The 24,892-nt window shown below is 37.0% G+C and overlaps 1 protein-coding gene across 2 annotated transcripts in view; it reads left to right on the plus strand.

The window, feature by feature from the left end:
* The first annotated feature begins 1,274 nt into the window (after positions 1-1,274).
* gng12.S (guanine nucleotide binding protein (G protein), gamma 12 S homeolog) overlaps positions 1,275-24,892 on the plus strand; it is a 59,109-nt gene continuing 35,491 nt past the window's right edge. Inside the window, exons 1-3 of one of the 2 annotated variants that reach the window (XM_041561341.1) lie at positions 1,275-1,449; positions 15,860-15,972; positions 22,461-22,530. The gene's annotated coding sequence lies outside the window, so the exon portion shown is untranslated. The remainder of the gene's footprint in view (positions 1,450-15,859; positions 15,973-22,460; positions 22,531-24,892) is intronic. The other variant, XM_018260742.2, reaches the window with a different exon arrangement.

Here is a 24,892-nt window from a genome sequence, read left to right on the forward strand (position 1 = left end):
GGCTGGAGTAAAAGTGCCAGGAGGAAGTGGGTCCTTACTAGGTGCAGGCTGGAGTTAAAGTGCCAAGAGGAAGTGGGTCCTTACCAAGTGCAGGCTGGAGTAAAAGTGCCAAGAGGATGTGGGTCCTTACCAGGTGTAGGCTGTAGTAAAAGTGCCAGGAGGATGTGGGTCCTTACCAGTACAGGCTGGAGTAAAAGTGCCAGGAGGAAGTGGGTCCTTACCAAGTGCAGGCTGGAGTAAAAGTGCCAGGAGGATGTGGGTCCTTACTAGGTGCAGGCTGGAGTTAAAGTGCCAGGAGGATGTGGGTCCTTACTAGGTGCAGGCTGGAGTAAAAGTGCCAAGAGGAAGTGGGTCCTTACCAAGTGCAGGCTGGAGTAAAAGTGCCAAGAGGATGTGGGTCCTTACCAGGTGTAGGCTGGAGTAAAAGTGCCAGGAGGATGTGGGTCCTTACTAGGCCACCCCAGTCCCTTGGGCCCCCAACATTGCTTACAGGTCTTTTTTGTCACTGTATTCTTTGTTATAAGTACATTTTTCTTTTTCCTTCCTATGTATGAATAAACTGTAGGATATCACACAATTAAGAAATTTGCCCTTAGATTTGTCTTCCTCATTTGCATTTAACTTTGATTCAGAATATACAATAAGCAGGTAAAAGCACTCAAAAAAGCTTTAAGTGCTTTTGAATTGTATCTTCATAGACTCTATGGCAAAGGCAAAAAAGAATTATTGTTCTTTTGCATTATTTCAGCATTACAGTGTTAGAAAAATGATATAATGCCTAAACGGGGCCTTGAGCTGCCCCACAAACCCACTGTCAATATGGACCATTATGGGGACAAAAGATTATAAGACGAAACAGCAGAAATAAAGTATTTTTCCTTTATAATCAGAAAAATTAAAGAACTAGCGCTCTCTCTCCAACACTGTCACTGAGCTACAGAAGGAGAGGGTGATGCCAGGCTATGTTTATAACTGAAGCAGAAATGAAAGTGGTTTGAGATGTGTTCCCTCCACATTGCTGCCGGGCTTATTGATAGTTTCCAGTACTTTGCAGATTTTATTGTCTAGATCTGCTGCGACTAAGCACCAAGGATCTTATAGACAGCGCAATCCACAGGTGTCATTATAACTTCTAAGAAATAATGGGAAAAGGCAGTTTCACAAGAGCTAAATCAGCAATGCCTTGCCCCTTGTCTGCCCCTCTCGCCGATTCATGGCACCTATGTGTTAGTCCCGCCCACTCTGTCGAACCAAGAAGGCGGGGACTCCCTGGAGGATTCTTCTGACGTCACGATCCATCCCAGCATTCCAGGGGGTTTCACTGCCTTAGCAACGGCGGAGTGAGACCGAGGCGCGGCCGGGTGAGAGGTCAGCGGAGAGTTTCCAACCCAGGGGAAACCGGAGGGAGGTGCGGCGGTGTTTCGAGCGAGAATAAGGGAACCGGTCTAGGTAAGGAGACGGGATCTAACTGGGATTTATGGTTTGCTCCTCATGGGGAAGGGAGGGGAAGCTCCGAGAAACTCTGGAACTGCCTAGGGAGGAAAGGTGTGCGGGCTCTGGAGGGTGTGTGAGTGTGAGCGCTGGCAGCTGTCACCACTGTCACACTATAAAACACACACTATAACACTGTCACACTATAACACACACACTATAACACTGTCACACTATAAAACACACACTATAACACTGTCACACTATAACACACACACTATAACACTGTCACACTATAACACACACACTATAACACTGTCACACTATAACACACACACTATAACACTGTCACACTATAACACACACACTATAACACTGTCACACTATAACACACACACTATAACACTGTCACACACTATAACACTGTCACACACTATAACACTGTCACACACTATAACACTGTCACACACTATAACACTGTCACACACTATAACACTGTCACACACTATAACACTGTCACACACTATAACACTGTCACACACTATAACACTGTCACACACTATAACACTGTCACACACTATAACACTGTCACACACTATAACACTGTCACACACTATAACACTGTCACACACTATAACACTGTCACACTATAACACACCATTTGGGGCAATGCGGACTTTCTTACTTCTAGACAAACAGGTTACTTTACACACAGTCCAGGAGCTAAACCAAGGGTTTTATCGGGAAATAGAAAGGAAGTGGCTGCACGAAATGCATTTTTATTCAGCATACCCCCCCCCCATGTCTGAAGGGCTAACTGACACTTTGTTTACTTTGGGGGCACCTTCTTCTTTTTCATGCCCTTGTACTAATCTCTCACCAAGTGATACTTGAAAGTACATTAGGATATGGTGAGAGCTGTAGTTGAGCAACAGCTGAGGAGCTTCAATTTGAAGGAATATTGAAAGCAAGGATGCCCAGTCTGCAGCATGATATTGTACAGCATTTGCCTTACTTGTATTCTGGGCTTTTGTAGTATTGTATGACCTGGACTGCACCACCGCCTCACTGGTAGCTGCCGTACATCTCATTTACTGACATTCTTTAAATGTAATGAAAGCTTCAATTGACACCGGGGTGATGGCAGATAGAGAAGTGTCTTCTTTATTTCTTGTTCCATTTCTTTTCAAGACACTGTAAAGTTACAATACTGTAATGGCATACAGTACTCCAATTAATAAGTATCTGATATTTTCCTCTTTGCACTTTAATTTCCATGTGCTAGTATTGTTGGAGTGTTGTATTTTTATCCATAGCTTCTGTTAGGCAGTTTGGTTATCAGTGGAAAAACCAGTTCAGTTACTGAATATATTAACTCGTTGGTGTTGGGGCGTTTTTGTCTTTATTATAACCGTAATTAGGTGACCATGATCTGTCACAACCGTCTCGCCAGATAACTCTCAATCACATGTTCTCCGAGCACCCAAATGGTTAACTCTATCCTGGAATTAGTTAAGTCTTATACTGGGAGGTTTAATTACAAGCAGATTAGCCAGCACTCTTTGTTGTCAGTATTGTTGCTTTTTCTTTTATAACTCAAAGAAATGTGTGTTGGTGTATTTTATTTAAGAGCACTATAACAACCATAAACACTGTCCTGTTGAGGTTTTAAGTCTCTAGAGCGTAACCCTTAGCATTACTGATCTTCCACTGAGATGTAAAACCTGTCAGTTTAAAGATTGTAGTTTTGCAGAGTAATGTGTGCTACAGTAAAAAAAGGCAAGAAATTGGAAAAACGTAATGACCCCAGTAGAAAGGTTGCAATACTTTGTGTAATTTGTGTACTTTGTGTAATTAAAACAAGAGCTTTAAACATCTCAATTAACTGCCCTTCAACCAAGTAATGTTTATGTGGCTGGTGTCACAGGCAGAGCTAACAAAGCTTCAACTGGGGGAATCAGGAACTGCTTTCATAGACTGTTTTGTTTGCTTTGTAATGCTTTTCTGCCTTCATGCTGTCTTGAAGTGAAGGTTGTTTCAGGGATTGCAAGTTTTTAACCTTGAATTCTATCATGTGGGCTTGTTCTAGCTGATTTCTGCTGACTTTTGGCACTTAATGGTTTCACACAATTTAAATTTTCGTATCTTGTAAATAGGCAAAATAAATCAACCCCCTATGGACAATGTAAAAAAATATATACTAGGAATTTATCCTCCCTGTTTTGCATGCATTTTCTCTTGGTACTCCAGTTTCTTCCCTTGTTCCAAATATATACAGGAAGGTTACGTGGCTCATGATGATATTACTCACAATATGAATGCTAGGGCTTAGATTGCTTCACTTGGGTAGGAACTGATATGCATGTTTTATACTATTTGTAAAGCACTGTACATTATTCCAGCACTACATTACTGAAGAATAACAATCTGTTCAATTTCAACCACCACTTCATATCTTGCATGCCAATATATAAATAAATTCTACCAAAGTTTAATAAAAGTTGTTGTTATAAAGAACGTATATTTTTACACACATTTTTATGTGGAGTACAGTGAGAACAATTAATGCAGCAACCTGGAACAAATTGGGATGGGAGGGGGAGTATTAAGAATCTTTCTAAATTGTGCATATCTCTCTCTCTCTCTCTCTCTCTCTCTCTCTCTCTCTCTCTCTCTCTCTCTCTCTCTCTCTCTCTCTCTCTCTCTCTCTCTCTCTCTCTCTCTCTCTCTCTCTCTCTCTCTCTCTCTCTCCTCTCTCTCTCTCTCTCTCTCTCTCTCTCTCTCTCTCTCTCTCTCTCTCTCTCTCTCTCTCTCTCTCTCTCTCTCTCTCTCTCTCTCTCTCTCTCTCTCTCTATATATATATATATATATATATATATATATATATATCTCTCTCTCTCTCTCTATCTGAACAGGCAAATGTTTCTTAACTGTCCGTATACCTTCATACAATCATAGAAGTTTTTATTTAAAAGCAATAATAGATGGAGCTATGTTTTATGACCATTAATTGTCTGCAAATAATAGTATTACTGAATATATAACTACTACAAAATACTAAATTACTATGATAAGAGTCTTAAATAAAATTATTAAAAAGCCTCAGTCATGTTCTCTTGCCCTAGGGTTCATTTTTCATCTTATTGATGGTTGGCTTGTAGGGTTCTTTTGTAGAAAAATATATACAGTAGATTTTTTTTAAAATATTTTTTCTTAAATATCCTAACTTATACACAATTCATGTGCATGAGTCGGTATTAAACTATTTTAAATTTGTCCATATTTAAAAAAAAAAAAAAAATAGTTATTAATGAGTTATGGCTAAATTTATTTTATCTAGTTTACGTGTAATTTAATGTTGGTAAATGTAGAAAGGCAAATATTACCTATACCTATTTAACTACTTTTAGTAAAATTTCACGTTTCATTTTCCAGCAAAAAAAAAAAAAAAAAAGGTAACCATATGGTACGCTCCAGTTAATAAATCCTTGTTATTCTTCCATACTCTTATTAAAGACTTGAAGTTCCAATAAAGGGCCACTAGCAGAAGAAAGTGAAAATATGATATGATTACAATTGCCATGCACATTTTAAGGACACAGGATATTGGGCGGCTATTCACAAAAAACTTAAAGGAGAACTAAACCCTAAAAATGAATATGGCTACAAATGCTATATTTTATATACTGAACTTATTATCTATAGCAGCAGTGATTCAGGACTTCAAACTTGTCACAGGGGGTCACCATCTTGGAAAATGTCAGCTGTTAAAAAGAGAAGCTAAGCTTAGGGGTTGTCACATATTCTCAAGCAGAAAATGAAGTTGGTCTGTAATATAAACTGATGCTACAAGGCTGATTGGGGAGATGGGGAGCTATTGGGGCATCTTTGGAGGCACAGATCTTTACTGCTAAAGGGCTGTGGTTGCCATGAACTGCATTTTACCTTGTTTACTACCACTTAGGAATTGTGTATTTTATTTTTTAAAGATATTTTAATAATTACAGTAGCAGGTGACAAGTGTAATTATCATTACAGAAACTCAGATTCTGTAAAGGCCTCTTAAAACAAAAAATATTCAATTAAATGTGTATGTAAATGATTTTGTTTTAGTTTAGATATTATAAACAAAATCTTTAGCCCTCAGTATTTACATTCATTGTAAAACACTTGAGATGCTCTCCTCATTTTCTCCATATCCGTGTAACCTATGAATTTTCGTTTAATTGGGAGTCCAAGAAACAACTGATTTTTCTGAATTGGATCTCCAAAAATATTAAGGAACTGACACCAGAAATTGAAACTGCCCCTTCCCTTTTTTACAGCTATCATAACATTGTCTTCGTATTTCTAATTTTGTCATAAAAATAGCCCAATGCTTTTAAACTACCAGATGCCCCATGTTCCACTATGATGGGGCTGTCATATTATGCAGCAGTAGTCCATTAGCATTAAAACTCTGACAGGCTCAGAAGGGACAGTCAACTTGGCAAAACAGTCCAATTTAGGAATTTCAAGTAACAGTTGCTTAACAAAAGCAAACCTATCGGCAATAAAAACCATCCACACAACCTATAGGTAACTTTCAGTTAGATCCATAAATATTTGGACAGAGACAACTATTGTCTAATTTTTGTTCTGTACATTACCACAATGAATTTTATATGAAACTCAGATGCACTGCAGACTTTCAGCTTTAATTCAGTGGGTTGAACAAAAAGATTGCATACAAATGTGAGGAACTAAAGATATTTTTTTAATGCAATCACTTCATTTTAGGGGCTCACAAGTAATTGGACATATTAAAAAAAAAAGAAAATAAAATGTTCATTTCTAATACTTGGTTGAAACCCCTTTGCTGGCAAAAAGGGGTTTCCTCCTTTTTAGTGCTCTGCTAGGCCTTTACTGCAGCGGCTTTCAGTTGCTGTTTTTGTGGGCCTTTCTGTCCGAAGTTTAGTCTTCAACAAGTGAAGTGCATGCTCAATTGGGTTCAGATCAGGTCACTGACTTGGCCATTCAAGAATACTCCACTTCTTTGCTTTAATAAACTCCTGGGTTGCTTTGGCTGTATGTTTTGGGTCATTGTCCATCTCTATTATGAAACGCCTCCAAATCAATTTGACTGCATTTAGCTGGATTTGAGCAGACATTGTCTCTGAACACCTCAGAATTCATTTGGCTGCTTCTGTCCTGTTTCACATCATGGATAAACACTAGTGTCCCAGTACCACTGGCAGCCATGCAAACCCAATCCATCACACTGCCTCCGCCATGTTTTACTGATGGTGTGGTATGCTTTGGATCATGAGCTGTTCCACACCTTCTCTACACTTTTTTCTTGCCATCATTCTGGTGGAGGTGACTCTGGGTTTCATCTGTCCAAAGAATGTTTTTTCAGAATTGTGCTGACTTTTTTTGTTGTTTTTTAGCAAAGTCCAATCTAGCCTTTCTATTCTTGATGCTTATGATTGGCTTGCACCTTGCAGTGCACCCTATGTATCTTCTCTTTGTGGTAGACTTGGATATCGATACGCCTACCTCCTGGAGAGTGTTGTTCACTTATTTGGATTCTGCGATCATCCACCACTGTTGTCTTCCGTGGACGTCCAGGTCTTTTTGCGTTGCTGAGTTCACCAGTGTTTCCTTTCTGTTCAGGATGTACCAAGATTTTCCACTCCTAATATTGTAGCAATTTCTCGGATGGGTTTTTCTGTTTTTGCAGCTTAAGGATGGCTTGTTTCAACTGCATGGATAGCTCCTTTGACCGCATATTGTCTGGTCACAGCAAAATCTTCCACATACAAGCACCCCCCCTAAAATCAACTCCAGGGCTTTTATTTGCTTCATTGATAAAGACATAACAAAGGAATTAGCCACACCTGCCCATGAAATAGCCTTTGAGTCAATGGTCCAATTACTTTTGAGTCCCTAAAATGAAGTGATTGTGTTAAAAAAAGGCTTTAGTTCCTCAAACTTTTATGCAATCTTTTTGTTCAACCCACTGAATTGAAAGCTGAAAGTCTTTAAAAAAAAAAGACTCCTAATGAAAAATAAAAAAGAATCCTAATTGTGGTAATACTTCTATTGATTGGCCGTATGAATGTGTTAAAAATTTGTGTTATGCCCCTATTCTGTATAGCACTTCCCGTACTATCCTTCTACCTGATCTCTATATTCTGGACCAATCCACAGACATGATTAGGATAGATAGGAAATTATAGGTTAAAACAGGTAAATGCTGAACAAAAGATAATATAACAACCCCTCCTACCTATAGTGAAGTTTTATATCTAACTCCACTTTTGCTGGTCTAAAACCAAAGTTTTTTTTGAACAGTGGCTCGATTCGTATGTATTGTTTGGGGATACCTCTTGATGAAACCATTTCGGCTTAGGGTTAAGGTGGCAATAGACATTCCATTTATGATCTTGGTGGCAGGAAAGATCGGTTTCAGTATTAACTGTTAGAGCTGAATTGTGATACAGGTAAAAACAATAGACTAATACCTGTATCTGACTATTTAGCATTAGCAAGTCTTCTGCCGATATCAGTTTGGCTCGTTTCCCACCATAGATGCACCAAGGATTATTAAATTCTTGGTGCATCTATAGCTACCTTTAGAGAGGTGGCTCTGCAGATACTAAAATGACTTTCCAGATGACCCAACTTTCATTCTGCTTTTAGTACAAGTGTATAGAACTGCAACTTGCCCCAAAATCAGGAAATAACTGAATAAAATTGACTTATTCACGTGTTTTTTCGACCTTATGGATACCATGGCTAATGTTCAAAGACACCGACCACTACAAATAAGAATCTTAGCCCAGAAGATAATGAAAGACACAAGCAGGCACACGCAGACACACTAAATTAAATTATTTTTTATAAATTTCTCAGGGGGAAAGACTAAATATTTTGTAAAATGCAGAAATAAGAAAATACAAGCAAAGTATGTTTGGTGTTAGAACTTGTTTACACTGTAACTATTTCTAATGTATCAGCATTGTCTGAGTATTTGTTTGTTTTGTTTTAATGTGCGGGTACACTGGTAATTGCCCTTCAAGTTGTCTTGTAGCTTTTAGTATTTGTGTTCATCCAAGTACAGGTATTATAGGATTACCCATAGTGCATATGATCCCTTGTTTAGTACTTGCAGACAAAAGTCTTTCTAAAGATAAAATGATGCGAAGAGCTGTTTTTCGTTTTGGAATTTTGTGGCTATTTTAAAGCATAATTCTAAAGGCCAACTGTTTTATAAAACAGAGATGTCCTTTATTTTTTTAATACACCCATTGTGGTTGTGTATTACTTTGTATCAGTTGTAAAAACAGACTTATATAACATAATTGCCTCTCTGATATCAGAAAGTAACAAATAGAATATATTTTACAAGTTATTTTTGTTATACTTGACACATACTGTAAGTATGAGAATTTTCTTCTTTATATAGTGAATAAAGTACCCCCTCTTGTAAAGTATAAGGATATTATAAGTTACAGAGGAGTTTCATGACCATATAAAAACACGAGGCTGAAGGCCAAGTGTTTTTATACAGGTCATGGAACTCCGAGGTATTATAATACACAAGCTTCAGTGAGTCATATGACAGAATTGACCTCACTACATCACTGCTGACACCCCTGAGCGCAACTTCGGATTTTAGTGAATTTGTGAAGCGCTGGCGAAACTACGCCTGGAGAAGTGCGGCAAAGTTACACCTGGCGCAACTACGAATCTTAGTGAATGTCCCACTTTGAGGCACATTTATCAAGGGTCGAATTTCAAATTCATGTGAGTGTGTTTTTTTTTTTTTTTTTTTGTTTTTTTTTTAAACTCGCATGAATTCGATTTTACTCAAAATTTGATTTCTGGTTATTTATTAAATAATCTAATATGAAAAACTCTTGACAAATTTTACCGACCCGAAAACTCAAATTAAATTCGATTCGAATTTGACTAAATTCGAATCGAGTTTTTTTCTCCGAAAAAAACTTGAGGAAGGCTGCAAATATCTTCAAATTGGTAACTGGACCCTTCCCATTGACTTGTACATGAATTTGGCAGGTTGTAGGTGGCGAATAGTCAAATTCGAATTCTTATAGGGCTCGACTTTGATAAATCTCGAAAATCAAATTTGAATTTTTCAAAAGATTTTAATTGAGTTTGGATAATTGCCTAGTCGAATTTGACAGTTTTGACAATAAAAAAAATTTGAAAATTCGAATTTCCACAATTAGACCCTTAATAAATCTGCCCCATTCTGTTCATTCATGTTCATTAAAAGCAACAAAGTAGCAAGCTTTTTGCAGATTAACAAAATATTCTCTTGGTGAATGGATTCCAACCAGTCATTGAACAATCTGCGTAGTTTTAGCCTCAATCTGTACTGAAAGAAATGACAATGATATTCACTTGAGTTATTACTGATAAATCATGTTAAACCGCGTATTTACATGTGATAGTTCACACTTACTATGAATACTCTGCATCCAAGCTACCATATATGCACAGCACATTTTCTTCTAGCAAACCCACCAACATATCTTCACAGACTTTAGGGTTCTTAAACGGAAGCATTACCCATGCGGTTTACGTTTTACTGCGATGGCCTTTGGTCATTGCACTTCAAGGGTGCAACACAATGCTGTATACTGCATTCCACTTACATTTGGTGGAATGCATTGATAGCAGAAGAGAAAGGGCAAAGGGAATAGAAAGGTAGATATTAAAGGACAAGGAAAGGCAAAACAATAAAATCCCATATTTACATTCTTTAATGAAAAAGAAACCTTTCTCCAATATACTTTAATTAAAAAATGTGTAGTGTTTTTATAAGAAACCTGGCTGTATGCAGTGAAATTCTCCCTTCATTTACTGCTGTGGATAGGAATTGTCAGACGGTCCCAGGGAAACAATCATACTTATGAACAGCAGGGGGAGCTCCCGCCTTACTTCCCAGCCATGCAGAACTCAAGCAGCTTTGTTTATGACGATCCCTAAGCAGCCCAGACCACACTGAGCATGTGCAGGGTCAGGGTCAGGCCAAGATGTATAACAAAGTTACAAGATGACAGCCCCCAGTGGCCAACTTTGAAAGCATAAATCATTTGTTTGATTAGGCTTGTGGTGCCGTAAGTTCATGTTTATGTTTAGTATACAAAATACAGCATTTCTAGCCTTATTCTATTTTACACTTTCCTTGTCCTTTAAACACTAAAATTATGGTAATATTTTATAAATTCTGTTTTGATTTATGCTCTGCTTTAATTATATTTAAAGGGGTTATTCAACTTCCAACATTTATTTCTTAGTTCAGTTTAATTTGTCATCTTCTTAGCCTTGTGGAACGGCTCTGTTCTAAATTGATGCATTAAGTTGATACATTTCTTATCTTTGACCCTGTTGAGTTGAATCCCTGAGTGTCATTAAAGGCAGCTGTTATAATTAATACAATAGTTGCTAATATTTCCACAGATGTATCCATTAAATGTAGCAATATAACATTTGTTACAATTATATGTAACAATTCACAATCTTCACCTGGATGACTGAGCTGCCAGACTGAAATATAGGAACATTAAACGTTAGACTTAAGTTTTGGAAAAAACTTTAAAATAAATAATGAAGAATGGAAAATAATTGAAAAAAAGTCTTTATTTTTGGTGAACGATCTAAAAACAAATGAACTGAAAAAAGTGTTTGGAAGATGAGCAATCCGTTTAACTTTTTGCCTAACCTAAAGCTTGATGTCAAGATTTGTCATACCGAGTTTAAATTTTTTTAATAGCACCAGAAAAGAAGACAGGGAACAAAATGGGGGTGGGGGGGGGTTATAATTTTGTGGGGGTAAAAATAACAAACAAAAAAACAAACAAATACAAAAAGTATTGTAGAAGTGATACCTATATTGGCTAACAATAAAAATACATTGCAAGCTTTCGGCACACTAAGGAACCTTCGTCAGGCAAAATACCAATGAAAGCTATAAAGGCACAGCTTATATACTGTTCGATCAGTGAAAGGTATTCATGGGCAATCTACAGATAGATAGAGATCAATTGTAGAGACAATACAATGAATTAGGGTGGGAATTCTATCTATCTGTAACTTCCGAATTTATTGCCCATGAATACCTTTCACTGATCTAACAGTATATAAGCTGTGCCTTTCTGTGGCTTTCATTTGTATTTTGCCTGACGAAGGGGCCTTGGTGCTCCAAAAGCTTGCAATGTATTTTTATTGTTAGCCAATATAGGTATCACTTCTACAATACTTTTTGTATTTGTTCGTTTTTTTTATTTGTTATTTTTGCTACTGGCTAACACGGTACCACAGTTTTTGATATGCGGCGGGAACTTCCACGGTAATTCCTTTCAGTTTACCACTATTCTTCTACTTTTGGAGCAATAGCCAGCATTACTCCACTGTTTTCTTTCTATTTCTCTTCTGCAGACCAGAACTTGCTCTGGGCATCATACTGCACGGCTATTGTAAAACACATAACAGTATTGAAAGCTTAGGAATCCATGCAGAAGGCTGCTCAACCACTTAACCAGTTAAAATACATTAATTTCCAATTCATTCTTGCAAGTACAGTGTTTCTTTTCAAATGGGGAAAATTGTGATTAAGAAGTATAACCTAAAGCTTGATTTAGGTTTAATTATATATCCTGTTTTAATTACTATTGTGTATGTTTAAAATTTAGATTTGCTTTAGAAAAAAACTAATTTCACTGCATTAAGAACAATCCTACCCAGAGCTGTTTTGGCATGTTTTGCATTGCTTTTTTATGCCTCGGCTTTAAAATAAACTTGCAATCACCTGCCTATGCCTTCCATTGTGTTGCATATAATTATTATTAATCACCTACATATTAATGTGGCAGCCTGCATTAAACAGCTTGGCAGCCAAGTTCTGACTTGTAACTTAGAGGTTTTTCACCTTCCAACACTTTTTCAGTTCAGTTGTTTTCATATAGGTAACCTGAAATAAAACTTTTTTTCTATTTGTGACTGTTTCTCTTATATTGAAGTGTAAAGTTTAAATTTTCACCTTCTTATGTCTTTCTGTAACAGCTCTGGGTGGATGGAGGGGGTCACTGACTCTATAATGCTGCTGCATACATTCAGTTGATCCAATTTTTATGTTTGGCCCTGCTAAGCAGAATCTTTAAAGGGGAACTCTACAAAAACGTAACTTAAGCTTTTTGAAAAGTAAACACAATTTCAAACAATTTTGCAATATACATCAATTAAAAAATATGCATACTTTTCATGATTTGTAATGGTTTGGAACAATTCCCTAAGCCTAGCCCCCTGCTCTCCTTCTGATCTCTCTGACTACTTTGCTGAGCTGTTTAACTACTGTTACTTTGTATCAACAGCCATTTGTCCTTAGCCTGCATCCTCCAAACCCCACAATTCCCTGCGCACATGATTTCAATAAGGAATGGAACATCATAGTGCAATGCATTGTGGGTTATGTAGTTCATACATGCTGTCTGTAAGCTGTGGAGAAGTTGTTACAATATGTAACATCAGTGTTTTAGTCTATTCTTCCCTGCCAGGATTTTAAATGATGCAGAAAGAGAAGAACTGTTAAACAGCTGGATTTCAGCATAGAAAATGGCATTTATTCATACTTTTTGAAGAAACCGTTAACGGTGATGGATATATTAGGGGTTTTTGTATTATGTGGGCCTCTTTATAAAATTTTGGTTTGGAAGCCAAAGTTCCCCATTGAAGGAGAATTCAACCCCCTAGGCAACTATTAGAATTTATACAATAGTAGTGAATATTCCCACAGATGCTGCTGAGAAATGTATCGACTATGGGACATTTATCAAAATATGAGGTTAGAGTTTACCACAGAAAAACTCACCTGCTTTCTATTCATTCTTGTGTGATTTTTAGAATTGTATTTCTCAAATGGTGAACTCTCAATCGTTGATAATGATTCTGAAAATGCCACAGGAATAAATAGAAAGTGGGTCAGATTTCTGTTGTAAACTCTAATCTTCTGTTTTGATAAAACTGCAACTTAATGTAGCAAATGGTAAACATTAAAGAGATACTGACACCAGAAATGATGCCTTTTTTACATCTATCATAATATGCTACTTATAATTTTGTCATAAAGTATTTGCCCAATGCTTTTACATTACCTGTCTGACTCCCTGTGTTCGTCTATGAGGGGGCTGCCATATTGTGCAGCAGGAGTCTGTTAGCATTAGAAACTTTAACTGACAGGCTGAGATGGGATAGTCAGGTTGGCAAAACAGTCGGGTTTAGGAACTTCAACGAACAATTACTTAAAAAAAAAAAAAAAAAACCTACCTGCAAAAAGCAATCAGCATGACCTATACTTTTAATGTACATTCATATTTTAAAAAGTAGTTTTTTACTGCCAGTAACACTTTAAGTATCTGCACCTGGATTACTCAACTGCCAGACAGAAACAACAGAGACCGGAACATTATATGTTAAACTTCAATTTTGGAAAAACTGTAAAGAATAAAAAAAAATAAAGATGGAAAGCAAATGAAAAAAGCCTTAATTTCTGATGAACAATCTGAAAACAATGATGTAAATATTATATAAAGCCAGTAGGTTGGTTTTGCTTCCAATAAGGATTATTATATCTTCGTTTGGATCAGGTACAAGGTACTGTTTTATTATTACAGAGGAAAAGGAAATAATTGTTAAAAATCTGGATTATTTGGATAAAATAAAGTCTATGGGCAATGGCCTTTTCATAATTGAGCTTTCTGGATAACTGGTTTCCACATCATGAATCCCATACCTGTACATGCAAATTTTCATGGCTAATACGGGATCTACAGCTGATGTAAATATTTCTTTCTACTTCAAACTACCAATTGCAGATCAACATTTCCGCAGTTAGATCTATGCCTAGGCTAAGGGAGTAAAAAGAAGATCTAACTACAAACTACAAATTTCACCATACGCCAATTTATATTATCAAGGATTAAAGCATGCTGGGAGCAGTTTTCCAGCAATATCAAGATTGGAGTCTTTGATTAACATCAGGAAAGGCTTGTGAATAGTAGAGCATTACCCAGTGATAACAAAACTTGATCTTGGAGATGGTGAAGGTCCATTTCCTGTGGGCTAATCGGTTGAAGATCGTACTCAATTGGTCCATGTATGGATGCCTTTAAGAGGTAATTTACGAAGAAAGCCAGAGTTGTGGTTAAGCAAATTTTGGCATGGTCATTGTGTATATTTATTCCTAATTTTAGTAGTGTGTCAATTGACACAGAGGAGCCAAGGAGCTACTGCTACCTCAAAGTGGTGGTTCATTAGTGGTTGCTATAGTGGTCTGAATCAGCAGACAGTGGGGCTCATTTATTAATGCTGGCAAATTTGCCCATGGACAGTTGCTTATAGCAACCAATCACTGATTACCTTTTTAATGTCAACTGCAAGTAGAACAATGAATGCAGCAATTTGATTGGTTGGCATGGGTTACTGTCCATGGGCACATTTGCCCAGTGTCAATAAATCACCCCCACTAGTGTGCCTAAAGAATTCACACTGTGGAATATGTGGGTGTTTGTTTTCATTTTGACAAGTTTTCAGATCAATTACAGTTGATTCATATTGAAGTACAGTAGGAGTACAAATGTGCATGTTTTAATGCATTAGCATGCAGTTATGGGACAGAATGCTGCATTGTGAGTTAAAAATATGGTGACTTTCACCTGAAATTGCACTTTACACACTGGACTTGCAGTCATAAATGACCCCTTTAGTCCTTGGGGAGGGAACATCCGGCAAAATGAAGAAGGATGGAGGTGTAGCACTGCTATGCGAACGTTTAAGCACTGCAACTCCTTTAATTTCTGCTGTTTTGTTTTGGCTGTGGGCCTGGAAAAAGGAATGAATACAAAGATGGCAATAGCATGTATCGCCCATGTGTAACAAATACTTTAGCGGAGCAATGTTTCTGTTGTAATTCATTTTAATGTATTTTTCAAATGTACTCCGTAGTTTTTTGTTTTTTTTTTTAAATCCTGTATTGACTGAATTATTTTTTATGACGGGCATTTCCTTTACTACTCTGTAATGTTACCATGGGTTCAACAATAAATAATCAATTCATTCTGAGAGAGTGACTATTTTTTCATTCATATGCTATAAAATATTTAGTCCCATGCCTTGTCGGTTGCTGAACAACTTGGTAGTTGTGTGGCAAGATAAAGGAAGATAACCAGTTTTTTTTTGTAATTATCCTATGTACGTAAACGGTTTCATGTTATTGTTCAAGGAGGAGAAGCCTTTGTGGGTTTTTTTTAATGAAGAAAATTAACATTTTGCTTCCCCAGTGTGCTTGCTTTAAATTCAGTGCAAAAGATCCCTTTTTTTTTTTTTTTAAATATTTTTTTTTACATTTTTTTTTTTTTAGTTCCGTACCAGTGCTGTCGCTGTGATCAGGATAACCCTGCCTACCATTGACAAGGGCTTGAAAGGAGTGAGAAGCTAGCCAACTTGGGCTAGTACTTATCAGACAATTATATGGTACATATAAGAGTTTGTGTATTGTGAGCCCACCCTGGACAAGGGTAGAAGGCTTGACTTGTTACGCTGATTTGGGGACTTGGAAGCGAATGATACATGTCTTAAAGGGATACTGTCATGGGAAAAAATTTTATAGTGCTGCTCCAGCAGAATTCTGCACTGCAATCAATTTCTCAAAAGAGCAAACAGATTTCTTTATATTCAATTTTGAAATCTGACATGGGGCTAGACATTTTGTCAATTTCCCAGCTGCCCCAAGTCATGTGACTTGTACTCTGATAAACTTCAGTCACTCTTTACTGCTGTACTGCAAGTTAGAGTGATATCACCCCCCTCCCTTTTCCCCCCAGCAGCCAAACAAAAGAACAATGGGAAGGTAACCAGATAACAGCTCCCGAACACAAGATAACAGCTGCCTGGTAGATCTAAGAACAGCACTCAATAGTAAAAACCCATGTCTCACAGAGACACATTCAGTTACATTGAGAAGGAAAAACAGCAGCCTGCCAGAAAGCATTTCTCTCAAAAAGTGCAGGCACAAGTCACATGACTGGGGGCAGCAGGGAAATTGACAAAATGTCTAGCCCCATGTCAGATTTCAAAATTGAATATAAAAAAATCTGTTTGCTCTTTTGAGAAATGGATTTCAGTGCAAAATTCTGCTGGAGCAGCACTATTAACTGATGCGTTTTGAAAAAAAACATGTTTTCCGATGACAGGATCCCTTTATTTTTATATGTTTTATGCCCATATATTGAAAAGTGCTGTGAAAAATATTGGTGTTTTTAAAAATACATAATACTTATAATAATATATGACTGAGGTGCACCCCTCATTGTGGTTACTGTAATCCAACTCAAATGTACGCATTTATTAATGCAACTTTTTAACTTGAAAAGGACATCTACTGTATCTTAACTCATAATCCTCCTAGTAGGCAACCATAAATAATATATGGTGCCAGACATTAGGGGAGCTGGTGAAAAAATCTATTACATCAAGTGCATTGTTTTTTCTAGTTCCTTCTATGTTTCTGAGCACCCCGCCATGCACTCTATATTGCATCTTATTGCCCAGAGCATCCCCAAACAAGGTATTTCTATGTAAGGAATCCGAATAAACTTCCTCCAGAAGTTGAGGGTGGGACCGTTGACTTCCAGTCCAATAGTATAGCTTTCTTTGCATAATAGAATACTTGCATATATCGGATCCAGGTGTATGAGCACATGATATTGCCAAGGAGTCGAATACTGGTGGATTAAAGATAAGGTATGACAAGGGATTCCTAAGCATATTCATTTAAAGGCATTAATGGAACACCAAAAATGAACGTGTGTGCATGGTAATATTGATGTTTGTTTAAAAAAAACAAAAAAAAACACTACTATAGTTATTCTATATAAGATGCTGTGTAGTTATTGGGACAGCCATTCAAGAAACGAGCTATCTTTTTAGCTTGTGCCATTTAGCCCTATTTTAACTTAACACAGTTCCACAAAAATCCTGAAATAATTCTCAGTTAAGGAGACCTCAACACACTACTATTTGGTGTATAAATAGAATTTGGTATTTCTACCAAGGTGCAACTATCAAGACTGAACCTCTTTGCCATTGTGTTGTCTAATTTAGTCAAATCACTGTACAGTTTCATACAGGATGCTGGAGCTTTGCAGAATTTTGTATAATAAGATCAAATTACCTCAAATTAAAATGCAAAGAACCAATGACAGACCCCTGTGGGACTCCATTAGCAACACTGGCCCAATGAGAAAATGTTCTGTTTACCATCATTGCAAGGCTTTGTAAACTATCCTATTATGTTCCAGACCAATATTTCATAATTTCATTCATAACATTCTGTGTGGTACTGTATCAGATGTTTATCAAAATATACCTGTGTTTCAGTCCAAGCCCTAGTCATTACACATATATTGACACCAGTGTTTATAAATGACGGTCAACATATTTTGTTTGGATCCTGTTTCAAGTCTAGAACTTTAAGGGGTTGTTCATCTTTAAGTAAACACTTAGTATATTATAGAATTACCAATTCTAAGCAACTTCATTATTTATTTTTTTTATAGTTTTTTAAATTGCCTTCTTCTGACTCTTTAGAGACTCCAAATGGGGATCACCGACTTCATCTAAGCGCAAATGTACTGTAAGGCTACACATTTATTGTTACTGCTACTTTTTATTACTAATCTCTTATTCATATTCCAGTCTCTTATTCAAATCAATAAATTACTCTAGCAACCAAATTGCTGAAATTTCAAATTGGAGAGCTGTTGAATAAAAAGTTAAATAACTCAAAAACCACAAATAATAAAAACTAATAGCAAATTCTTTCAGAATATCACTCTCTACATCAAACTAAAAAGTAACTCAAAGGTGAACAACCACTTTAATTGGGGAGGTTGCAGGCCTAAGGAAGCATCTATGACTGCCATATAGAAGTTTGGTTCTTTCTTGTTGAACTAACACACAGGTTGGGGGCTGGTGAACTTTTTGACATTGCTACTTAAAGGCAATGTAACCCCCCTCAAAAAAAATGTTTTTATCCGTGAACAGCTTATGTGAAATCTTCAGATATCTGCCACTCTGGTTGTTAAAATGTAAACAGTAAGGCTGCAGCATCCCCTTAATCAATTAGAAATCCTTCTTCTCCTCTAACCCACTCTGCCCCCTCCATCAGGAGTTTGCTTTGGCTGTTGATTTATGAGCATGCTCAGTTCTTCTCAGCTTAGATTACTAAACACCCTCCACTCTAACAGCCAATGAAGATATAGCATTGCTATTTCCCATAGAAACTCTATAGCTGTCTAATCCTATTCTCCTGACAACCTCACCTGAGCTCCGCTTAACCATCACAGTGCTCAACCCCAGCAGAACTTTTTATTAAATTGTTATTCCTATGTAAACCTGCATTCTGCTTTGCATAAACTTTACAGCATACAAGTCCTGTTTGAAGATGTCATTGTCACTGATGATGTGTCAGAAGGAAAATGGTTGCCAGGTGAAAGCTGCTATTTGTTTTAGGAAAATGTTATGGCGCTGGCAAATGGAGGGGGTATATGTACTACAAATGATGTGGCTTGGGTGGGGAAGATACTTTTATACATGGTCGGAAAATGTATGCTTAACATGTCCTTTAAAGGGGCAATATACCCACCTTTTCAGCAGACTAAACATAGTGTATCTTAAATTTCCCTGTTTGTCATGTTAAGTTCAAGAAAAAGAATAGAAATCCGCAAAGTTTAATTTTTTTTTACAATAGGTAAAAATGTGTAAGTCCTATTTATTGAACTTGTGTCAAACTAGGGGATATACTGCTCCCTAAAGCATGTGACATGGGAATGAATGCTACAGGATAGAATCATAATAGAAACTAAGCTGCAACATGCAGATCAGAACTGCTGAACTCATACCCCTTCATTTAGTATGTCACAGTTCCCCAAAGAGCACTAATGGAAGGTCCAGGCCCTAGTGATGCATGGGTCGAAATGAAATTCAAAATGTCAGTCTACAGCTGACCCTAACCCACGCTTTCCCAGTGTGCCATCATTACATACATCATTACAAGTGCAATAATAGAACATTGCTTTGTATTCTTCAGATTACTTCGCAATGGTGTTTGATAATTCAACCAAAAAAATATATAACTGCAAAACAAAGCCTCTGTCTACAGCTGTGGATCAATTATTGTCATGCTTACTTTGTCAGGGTTTCTTTGATCATGGCTCTGTCATTTTTTTATTTAAGCATCAGTTCTTGACTTCTTGATCAATTTTTCATATTATTAAATTTTTCTGTCCTTTATGGCATGCCTTTGTTTAATCACTTTTACAGTTTTGTATGACTTGATGGTTGCATTTTTGCTGTAAAGACCCCTTATCCAGAAAGCCCCGGGTCACTAACAATCAAGGTAACAGAATCCATAACTGTACTCACAACCTTGTTCAATAAAACATTCTTAAATGTTTGTCATGGTTTAGAAAAGTGCTTTGAGGCACAAAAGTCAACTAATCTTTGTGGTATTTGCAGTGCTGTACCTAGAGTGTGCCAAGCCCCCCTGTAATTTAAAAAGAAAAAAACCTTCAGAGGGCCCAGTGCACTGCAATACCCAAACGCCCTTCAACCCACCCCCTCCCTGACCAAAGATGAGATATTGTTTGGGGAGTGGGGGTTCCACATAACTTTAGAAGTAGCAGACAGGGTCTTTACATAATTTTGGATAGCATATTTAAACACAAGTAGGATTGTTTTGATACAGAAAAAGAAAATTTTCGGCTCAAGTAGTCCTGTTTCAAATCATGCCCATGACTACGAATCGGTGAGATACAAAACGCGTCAGGATTCGATGTTTTAACCGACTGAATAAAAGCTGTTTTTACCTACGAGTGGCTCCAGGAGTGCTTGCCGTTTTTTTCATAGGATTGTTTTGACACCAACTTAGATTTATGCAGCTCCGTTACCATCAAGTAGAAGGCAAATTGGACACATAAAATTTTTGCTTAAATAAAAATTTGGAAATGCAGTTTTCCATAGAATTATGAGCTTTCTGGATAATACAGGAAGAAAGGTACAACATGCTAAAACTGTTTTGCACCTGCATGCTTAATGGCTAAGTAGTGTTGTTCTTCAAATATATTGTTGTCCATTGTTTTTCCTTATCAAGCCTATACTGTACATAGCAATTTTTGGGTTTCCATTTGTATATTTTGAAAGGAACAATCCAAACACAGAATTACTTAGCATATCAACAAACAAAGAGCAGACTGGCTCTCTCTTTGTTATACAGTAGGCAAATACCAAAACAAGTTGCAAAGAAAACTGTATATTCAAATTAGTGCTAAAATTTAATAGCTAGTGCCAAAGATCACACTTGTTTGTGTTTAGTTGTCCTTCTGTGCAACTGTTGCTAACATTTAAAGGCAAGCTTAAAGCCAAAACAAAATACCACGGAGTGTGCATGTGGAATTGTCATTTAGGCAAAAGTCTTAACAGCTTCTCCATGATGGCAGGAGAGTAAAGTGGTGAATACAGTTCTTTTAGAGATGTACAACAGCTTAATTACAGAATGCATTTAAACCATGCTGTGCTGGAGACCTGTGACCCCTTGTCATGGCCCAGCCTGACTTATAAACTTTATAATAGGACAATATGTTTTTATTACTATATTGTACTATAAAATGTAATGCTGTATATTAAGGCCCCATATATGGGCCGATAAAAGCTGCCGACAGACCGTGCAACTTATTGGCCCACGTGTGGGGCCCTCCGATGGGCTTTCCTGATCCATATCCTTTCCAGTGCAGGGAAACACTGCATTATATTTGTATTACTTTAAAACACTTAAATTTTTTGATGTTACTGTTCCTTAAAGATATTCCCCTACCTTCAAATCATTGTGATGTGTGACTGTAAAAGAAACATAATTTAACCATGTGTAGCCTTGTTGGCAGCCATTCATTAGAACTGGATTATAGGGTACACATTTACATTGCAGATAAACTGTGAGAAGTTTACTCTTTTATACACTAGGTATTCATGCTTAGAAAGTGTTGGCTTCCTTACCTTAACATTTTTATTCATGTTTAGATTGGATTTTTCGCTTCAACTACTAGCTTTTTTTTTTTTGCAGGTGCTTAATAATGCACGATCCAGTGTCTGCAGAAACAGCCAGCATAGCATCATACAACTATTCATACATTCTTCCCTGCAGGTTCTCCTGTTTTTCCTGTTGGGTGAAATTCGTATACCTACTGCTAGAACTATATGAGCATTTTCAGCAGTTCAGGAGATTTATTGGCTACACATCAAGAAAAGAAAGCATTTTAATGTAATGAAAATAGAATTTAGTGTTGCATTGGACTTGTAAAACTGGTGTACTAGTACATGTTCTATAAACTAGCTGCTGTGTAGCCATGAGGGCAGCCATTCAAGATGGGGGAAAAAAGGAGAAAAGGCACAGAGCAGATAACGGATAAGCTCTGTAGTATACAATGAGATTCTTCCAAACGTATCTGTTGTCTACTGTGTATCCTGTGCTTGAATGGCTGCCCCCATAGCTACACAGCAGCTTGTTTATATCAACTATAGTAGTCTTTCTAAAGCAAACACACCAGTTTTACCAGTGCATTATATTGTCATTCCTTTAAAACACTTTACATTTTTTTGTGTTACTGTTCCTACCTGAATGCTGAAACCTGCCCTAGCCTTTAGGTATCATGGAACTAAGCTGAATTCATCACAAGAGTTGTTATCTTTTTACTTGCCCATTGTTTTGTTAATAGGCTGAACAGATTTGCATTTCAACTTCTGGGGGTGAAAGGTGGGGGTTGACATTATACAACTTGCAGTTAAGACTGAGGGGACTTTGGAAAGTAAGAATATCACTTGCCTCATGTCAAAATTTAAATATAAAAAAAAATTTGCATGTGTTTTTATCTTTCTATATTTTTAATTAATAACTGGAATGTTTTTAGTTTTTCAGACTATTCAAAGGAGGACAAAATCTGCATGAACTGGTCTTCAACAATTGGAATATTTTCTTAGGTAAGCAACACTTTTTAAAATCCTTTTTCATGTGTTTTTTTCATTGTGGTCTTTGGTTCAATTCTAAAGGCTTGCATAATTGAATGCAACATGTGCTCTGATAAACTTCAATCACTCTTTACTGCTGTACTGCAAGTTGGAGTGATATCACTTCCCCCCCCCCCAGCAGCCAAACAAAAGAACAATGGGAAGGTAACCAGATAGCAGCTCCCTAACACAAGATAACAACTGCCTGGTAGATCTAAGAACAACACTCAATAGTAAAAACCCATGTCCCACTGAGACACATTCAGTTACATTGAGAAGGAAAAACAGCAGCCTGCCAGAAAGCATTTCTCTCCTAAAGTGCAGGTACAAAGCACATGACTGGGGGCAGCTGGGAAATTGACAAAATGTCTAGCCCCATGTCAGATTTCAAAATTGAATATAAAAAAAATCTGTTTGCTCTTTTGAGAAATGGATTTCAGTGCAGAAGTCTGCTGGAGTAGCACTATTATCTGATGGGTTTTGAAAAAAAACATGTTTTCCGATGACAGGATCCCTTTAAGGCTCTACATTAGAGCCATTTTTTGTTTGCCCTTGATACCACTGCATAATTCAAGCAACTCAGCCAAGACCTCAGAAACAACTTTGTGGCCCTCCACACTCCCATTTCCTCCCCAGGAACAATTTCAGCCAGAAGACACAACTTTGTCCTCCAGCATGCCAATGATTTAAAGCATACCTCTAAAGTTGTAATAATGGCTTAAAGGCAACAAATTAAATATATTGGAGTGGCCATCACAAAACCTATATCTGAATTACAGTGAAAAAAAAATTTGTGGACTGAATATATGGTAATAAAAAAAAAAAAAAAAAAAGTTTTAACATATTTAGCATAAATGTATGTAAACTGTAGGACTGTATGCTTAGACACATGGGGACTCGTCACTGGACTATAAAAGTCTGCAGTTATTTTATAAATACTTTACTTGCCTGCTAACAAACTCAAATATTTTTCCCTGGAGATGTAGGTGATATCCTTAAGGAAACATTTCTTAAAGAGAATGTGAAAAACATTGATTCAATAGTATGCAAAAAGTGCATAAGTTTGCTTTTTATAACCTGAAAGAGGATGCAGTCTCTTGTATGTCCAGTAGAGGGAGCCATTAAACTGTTTTACATGATGTCAAGCGCTCCATGCTCATTTTACCAGCATTCATTACATCACATAACATTTTATCAAAAAGGTACATTTCATTAAATATTATGTGCTTGCTAAGGGGGAAATGTAATAAAATTTGCAAAAGAACAAATTTACACACAAATAAGAATACAGATTTGCATGTTGCAATGTAATATTCTTCATTAGGCTTTTATTGCATTACGAATCTTAAAGCGATACGGATACGTTTCTTGTCAGTGTAAAGTAAATGCTGCACCCGTAATCGTTCCTCCGAAAAGCAACGTGAACCTGTGTGCTGCCGACCCACTGACACTACTAACAGATCTTCCGGGTTGCTTCAGTGACGCTGGGCTTGGGGCAGAGCGATCCTTCCATAGGCTGAATTCCAGTTTTCATTCGTAATCGGCCTATGGAAGACCGCGCCGATAAAAGTTAGATAGAAGATAGAAGTGCAAAAAATGCTGCTCCTATTTTTAAAAATGTCTAAAATAGATTTTTTATTTTTAAGGAGACATGAGTCCAAGCATTTTTTTTTTTTTGTGGAAAAGCCTCATGAAGTCATGAAAGTAAACTTAAAAATATGTTCAAATACACAGTATTGGTGTCATATTTGCATAATATTTGATGCAGTTAAATAGAAAATTAATTTTTGAGTTGAGTTTTTAAGTATTTTGCAACTCTTGAGTGGGGGGGGAGTTCTGAGAAATAAACTGGTCATGCATTATCATTATCTTCACCCTGTTGCATTCATACCACAGTGTTTATCCATGTAGATTAAAGGGGTAGTACAGTTGTGCTCAAGTTTACATACCCTGGCAGAATTTATGATTTCTTAACCATTTTTCAGAGAATATGAATGATAACACAAACACTTTTCTTTCACTCATGGTTAGTGGTTGGCTGAAGCCATTTATTGTCAAACAACTGTGTTTACTCTCTTTAAATCATAATCTACCCAAATGACCCTGATCAAAAGTTTGCATACCCTGGTAATTTGGCATGATAACATGCACACAACTGGACACAAAAGGGTTAGAATTGCTATTAAAGGTAACCATCTTCACCTGTGATCTGTTTGCTTGTAATTAGTGGGTGTGTATAAAAGGTCAATGACTTTCTGGGCTCCTGACAGACCCTTGCATCTTTCATCCAGTGCCGCACTGATGTTTTTTGGATTCTAAGTCATGGGGAAAGCAA

Source organism: Xenopus laevis, chromosome 4S (genome assembly GCF_017654675.1).
Source record: "Xenopus laevis strain J_2021 chromosome 4S, Xenopus_laevis_v10.1, whole genome shotgun sequence".
Classification (NCBI taxonomy): domain Eukaryota; kingdom Metazoa; phylum Chordata; class Amphibia; order Anura; family Pipidae; genus Xenopus; species Xenopus laevis.